Source organism: Rhipicephalus microplus, chromosome 8 (genome assembly GCF_043290135.1).
Source record: "Rhipicephalus microplus isolate Deutch F79 chromosome 8, USDA_Rmic, whole genome shotgun sequence".
Classification (NCBI taxonomy): Eukaryota; Metazoa; Arthropoda; class Arachnida; order Ixodida; family Ixodidae; genus Rhipicephalus; species Rhipicephalus microplus.
The window spans coordinates 9,230,305-9,236,654 of record NC_134707.1 but is presented as its reverse complement, the minus strand read 5'-3'; positions in this window follow the sequence as shown (position 1 = coordinate 9,236,654).

Below are 6,350 nucleotides of genomic sequence, written 5' to 3'. Positions count from 1 at the left end.
GTGCGGCAGCCTAGTTTGTTTCTACGTGCATCAGGGGCTGACGTCAGATCTTTTCGCTGAATGAATGATTAATTGATCGGTATGTGGAGCTTAACGTCCCAAAACCACCATTGTCGTTTAATGAAGTAATCAGTTAGTAACTTGTGCCACTGTGCTTGGGCCTCACCGATTGAAAGATTTGCATACTATGACCGCTTCCTTTGTTCGGTTTAGATTCCAAGGGTTACGAAAAGTATTTCCCTTGTTTTATACAAAGTCTTGGTTGCTGTTCACTGAAATTCAGCTCACGTGACCTGCAACAATACGTACATGCTGGCCAAAACATTGGCCGAGGGCAAAGTTTACACATGCATCTGTTGCTTCGAGAAGAATAGTTCAATGCAAAGACACGCACCCACTGACAGAAGGTTCGAGCGCGCAATGCTGAAATAACGGTAAGGTTATTGCTGCTGCTGAATAGATATATGGATGAAGTTGGTCATATCTTACAGGTGAAGAAGTGTACTTTAAACAAGACGAATGGGAAACGAATGACAACACTCGTCACTTCACCCATAAAGTATGCTGTGGGGATGGTCATGTCTTTCGTTCTCCCAGAAAAAGTAAGAAAAAAAAATGAAGAAGACCAGTACACAGACGGGTTCGCTATTTGAGAGGAGGTCAGCGGACATCCCTTGGGATACCGCAGCCTCCACCACGTGCTGGATTAGCCAGCGCTGGTCTTCTATCTCGGAGGCACGAAAGAGCGAATTTTTTCGGAACAGATAGCGCCAAGGCGCAAGCACTGCTCATATCCGGTGACACACATGTGGTGTGGACGTGCACGCATTACAACACAGGCAACATAAAGTATGCTGATCAATCAACCAACTAGCTCAGCTTCTCTTCCTATTGAAGCTTTGGTCTTGTTTTTCCCCTTCACCCTTCCCCAGTGCAGGGTAGAAAACCACAATTTGCTTTCCCTTTAACCTCTCGGGCTTTCCGCATCTTGTTTTCTCTCCTGTATTATGTCTCGCGAAAATATGGTGACCAGTGACGTTAACCTTATGCAGTTTTTTTTTTTTGATGACGGATGGTGGCAATCAGGTCTCCTTGCTATTGAAGCGATCGGAGTGAGCATAGCGTAAAAAAATTTCCAAAGAAGTAGCTAATAAATTTCCATGCTACTACATAAAGTAACTTGACTACTTGCCAATCAAACGATGTCAGTGCGAACAAGACCATTCAGTCTCTTGATCAGCAATCTAGAAAGTCTCTTATCAATCTCTTAAAAACATTGACTAGAGCTTCGTAGACAAATAACCAACCCTGCTAATAGAGCAGTAGTTTTTTTATGAATTTTTATTGGAAATGAAATTACTTAACGACTATTCCATGAAATATTTATTTAAAAATAATTTACTAGTCTTTCAAACAAACAAACGAAAACATAATGCTCCTGCTAATTGCACGATTTGCTCGCTTCCAGGGCGGAGTGTCCAGCACTACCCAATATGCGAGTGAGAAATTTTTATTCCCCCACTTGACATTTTAAGACGAAAATCAATTAGCGACTCCCTTTGTCTCCGAAAAGTACAACGTCTCGGATGGCTCGGAATAGCCAAAGCAGAAGAAAGTGTCATGGATAATTAATAAAAAAGTCCGTTGATATGGCGAACTTCCTGGAGAGTTTCGCACGTCGCCTTTAAATGACCTGGATGCGAGATGCTGGCTTCTGCGAAAACCCGCGTGGGATGTGAGGGGTCGCAGGAAACGACTGGGTGACGCAGGGATGACAGAAGCGGACAATTTGAGGCGGAGTAGTGCATTGAAGGAACAGTTCATTCAGTGAATGCCAATGTTAATGCGGATTAACCCCTGATGACAATAAGTGAATGGACCACGTAGACGTGGAAAAAATAAAATAACAGCAGTGAGAGTAGTGTTGACTTCGATATTTAGATTAAAATAGAGGTGTTGTACGTCGAGAAAGGTTCAGGCGCAGCTTGGCGAAAGGTGCTTTATGACGCAGGTCTGGCCCCCGGCGAGCGGCGTGCGCGAGCTTTTACTAGAGCCACTGATCGTCATCGTCATCGTCTTTTTCCATAACAGCAGAGCGTCCGTCATTCAGATTCATTACAATTACTCCCCGCGTAATAAGGAGCCATCCTGGTGACTTATGGACACGTAAACACGGGAGGGTCGTAGCAGTGCTTAAGTCTCGACACGTAGACAATATCCTGGCCACGACGAGATCGGTCAGAAGATGGTTCCAGTGGCTCGATGAGGTAATTCACCGGTGACGTTTTTTGAAGTATGCGATATGGGCCATAATACTTGGGGACCAACTTGGTAGAAATGCCAGATGTAACAGAAGGGACATGCAGCCAGACGAGCGATCCTGGATCGAAGGAAGTAGTGCTGATTGATGCATCATGGTGGTGCTTTTGGCGTCCTTGGTCTTGGGTTGTGAACGATCTTGCCAGTTGGCGGCATCCTTCAGCGTATGTAACGGCTTGAGACAGAGTCGTGGACTCTGAGGAGTCTGGTCTGTACGAAAGAATGGTGTCCATAGTGCAAGAAGGCTCGCGTCCGTAAAGGAGAAAAAAAGGAGAGAACCCAGTAGTGCGTCCGTCATTCAGATTCACTACAAAATATGTAAAGTGGCGCTCAACATAAGCTTTAACTTGGTGTCGATGACTGAAGGGGACGCATGCCCGTACCTTAGGCCCGGCAACCGTGAACGTCGTTTTAGGAACGCAGCAGTAGACAGAGTGTTTACGGCGACGCCATCTTACAGTGTTGGCACCGCTTTTACTTCGGGCATCATGTTACAACTTATATTAGGAGTGACTGTACATATCGTCCTAATGTATTTATTGCAGGATGAACGTGAACGCCTTTTTGGTAATTCATATGTACGTAAACAGAAAAGCAGTTAGCATAAAAAGTGGCATGTAACTGTAAAAAAGAGGTATATATAAGTGGTATAAAACACAGTGAAGCTAATCAACACATAACTAGTGTCGGCATTCAGGGGTTATGTTATAGATCTACATGTGGCTGCTCCACAGGAATCTTCGATTTGGCTTGCACTAGTTCAGAAAAGTGCCGCAGCGGTGCCAAGCGGTGCAGTGAGCGTGCAGCGCCGGTCGAGCAAGTGCAGGTGCAGCCTCAACACGCCTCGGCACTAGCCGACACTAGCGCGCGACGGCTACAGCCAAAACGAAGGCGTGAGTTGACGTGAGTGCAGGCCGGAGAACACCTTGTAGTGTAAGCCTAAAATAGCCGCCTCCGCCGCCTTGTCCGATCAATACACGGCCGTGATGGCACTTCTTGTGACTGCGATGGAATTGCTGGACTCGAGCAGCGACGACGATTCCGTCAGCGGTGCCGTTTGCAGTGACTGCGACGATGAGTACGACGATGCGTGCATCTTGGTCGCGTGCGCGTTGGTGCGCGACGATGCCAACCGTGTACCCGGGTACGAAAGCATTATCGGCAGGTACCATGAGTATGAATTCAAGCGCCTCTTCAGGCTGTCCAGGGAGACTTTTGATAGTTTCAGTGCCAAGTTCAAGACTTCAGCCTTCTACCCAAGGGCAGTGCAAGGCCGCCAACAAATCAGTGCCGAAAAAACATGCCTCATAGCGCTTGTGTACCTAGGCTCACAAATATCTATGTACGCCATAGGCGACAAATTCGATGTTACCGAGTCGTCTGTTCATGTTTGTGTGACACGGGTCGTTCACTTCTTACACGCTATTAGCGATGAGATAATTTGCTGGCCTAGTAGCGCGGAAGTGACCCGCATAAAGAACGGCTTCCTCGCCAAAAGTAAAGGCAAGGGCCCAAGAAACACCATCGGCTGTATCGATGGATCACACATCGGGATACTCACTCCAAGCGAATCTACGCAGTCTTACTTCAACCGGAAAAAGTGGCCTTCGATAATCCTGCAAGGAATCTGCGACGACAGGAACAAGTTGCTGAACGTGTTTATTGGGTTTCCAGGTTCGGTTCACGACGCCCGTGTCCTGAGGGAGAGCCCCTTCTTTGCACGCGCAATTCAGGAATGTGAAGACAATTATATACTGGGTGACAGTGCATATCCACTGATGCCATGGCTCATGACCCCATTCAAGGACAATGGAAGTTCTTTTCCTACGTGGAAAAAGAGCTTCAATAAACGACACAGTCAACAACGAGTGCTTATTGAGAACACCTTCGGCCTGCTTAAACAGCGTTTTAGGAGGCTCTACCTTGTTGATGCAAAAAGTGTGCAACAGTGCTGCTATATAGTTATGGCTGCGTGTGTGCTACACAACATGTGCAACGATGAAAGGGACTTCCTTGAGGAACTTGCAACGCTTCCCCAAGAAGAAGATGTGGGCAATGATGAAAGTGAAGGAGATTTTGATTGCAGTCTGCCAGGCTACAGTCAGTCTCTGCGAGAGTTCATTGCAAAGGAACAGTGCTAGAAGTTCATCTTTGCTTCGCGATTTATTCAGTGTGCAAATGTTTTGCGAAGTGGGGTGCCGCGTCTAGAAGCAATGTTTTTTTTTAACAAATTAGATGGAGTAGACACTGCTAGTGTTATAAAAGTTTATTGCCCATATTATAACCCGTCCTTATTTGAGAGTACGTCGATCAACCGATCGAATCGCTGCATGCGCTCATCATGCCGCTTTGCCTTTGCCTCTTCCCATTTTTTTCTTTCCTCCAGTTGTTTCACTGCTGCCTCCTCTTGCTTAGCTCTCGAAGCTTGCATTTTTTCTAATGCCTCCAAGAGCGGCGTGACTTGGGACCTACTCTGGCGCTTCCTTTTTGGCGTTGTGCTGCTCCGAACTTTGGATGCTGTGTTGCACTCGACTGGGACTGCTGCATCTTGAGGTGCTTCAGTGATGCTGGTGCTGTTGAAAGTAATTGTACAGGTGCCATGTCATTTCCAGGCTACAGCACAAATTAAGTAATTTTTACTTACTCTGGACTTGCACTAGGCAGGATTGTTTTTCCAGGCTCCAAGAGCAGCCTTGGATTTACACTATGTTCTTTTTCCAAGACTTCTGCCAGCTCTCTGTAATAGACACTATGAGAATCACTGAAGATATGAAGACACAATCGTAACTTACTCTTCATATTCACAGTTCACACGGTGGTGACCTGAAGAATTGTTGTCTTTTTTTGACTTTTTATATGCTCTGTCCAGCGACTTCCATTTGTTTTCCACTTGTGTGGCAGTCACGTTGCACAAGAACTCCGTATTGATGGCCTCAGCCAACTTCTTCCACAGAAGCCTTCTTGTGCTAAACAAAAAAGCAAAGCACAGTTAGTAGGAAAGAAGGAAGCGACGTAACGTGACCCAAGTCTTGCAGTAGCACATGAACCTTTCCTTAGTACTTCATATGTGTAGCTTTCAGGGATAATTGCTAGGGATGTTCGATTATTCGAAAATTTTGGATAATGAATCAAACAGCACTGTATTCGGTTCCTAAGTCGAATCGAATTGCACATATTCTAAGTAACAAATATTCTTTTAATAATCGGCACTGGCGGGAGAACCCCAAAACAACGAAACAGCTACAAGTCATTCTTTCAATCCCTAATGTGACCTGTACGCAGCCCAAGCTTTTGCAAGACTACCTACACTATATTGATTGTCGAATGAATGCGCTTCTGAAAGCTCCATTCTTGCTCAATTTTTACTGCACTTTAGCTGTATCGCATTTATCAGCTCCTGTCTTCGTCTTGTAATAACCAAAGGTGGGAACTACGAGTGCTTGCAGCTTCACGACTAGCAACAGATACAAGTTTTGCGTTTGCGTAAATTGTTCTTGCAGATGTAAATTTCAACGCCCATTGTTATCCGCTTTTAGTGCGCAGGCCATGTTGTGATGACGGGTTGATCTGCTCCGTTACATATTTAGTTGTATCTGCAATGTTTGGTTGTAAATTGTTTTGTTTTTGTGTCCCAATTTTATTTAAAGTGAGGTGACAAAGTCTCACGTTGATAACGCTAGTCAATGCCGTAGTTGAACCTACAATTACAAAATGTTACGAATATTCTAGTTCCTGCTGCATACGAGATTACCTTAGTTTTCGTAATTGTGGTATTTTGAGTAGATTCAAACTGACTGTAATGGCCTTTGTCGAAAGTTTGTGACTATTTGTTTCAAATAAAATGTTCTGTTCTAAGGCTGTTTTGAAAATGGTCTACTTACTATTCAAACAGTATTCAATTACTATTTGGTGCCATTACTATTTGACTCTTACTTGATTAGGTTCCGAAATTCACTATTCACACACTTCTGATAACTGCGAACGTTCTTTTTGTGCGGGAAGCATTATGTTGGAGAAGTTGAACATTGTGT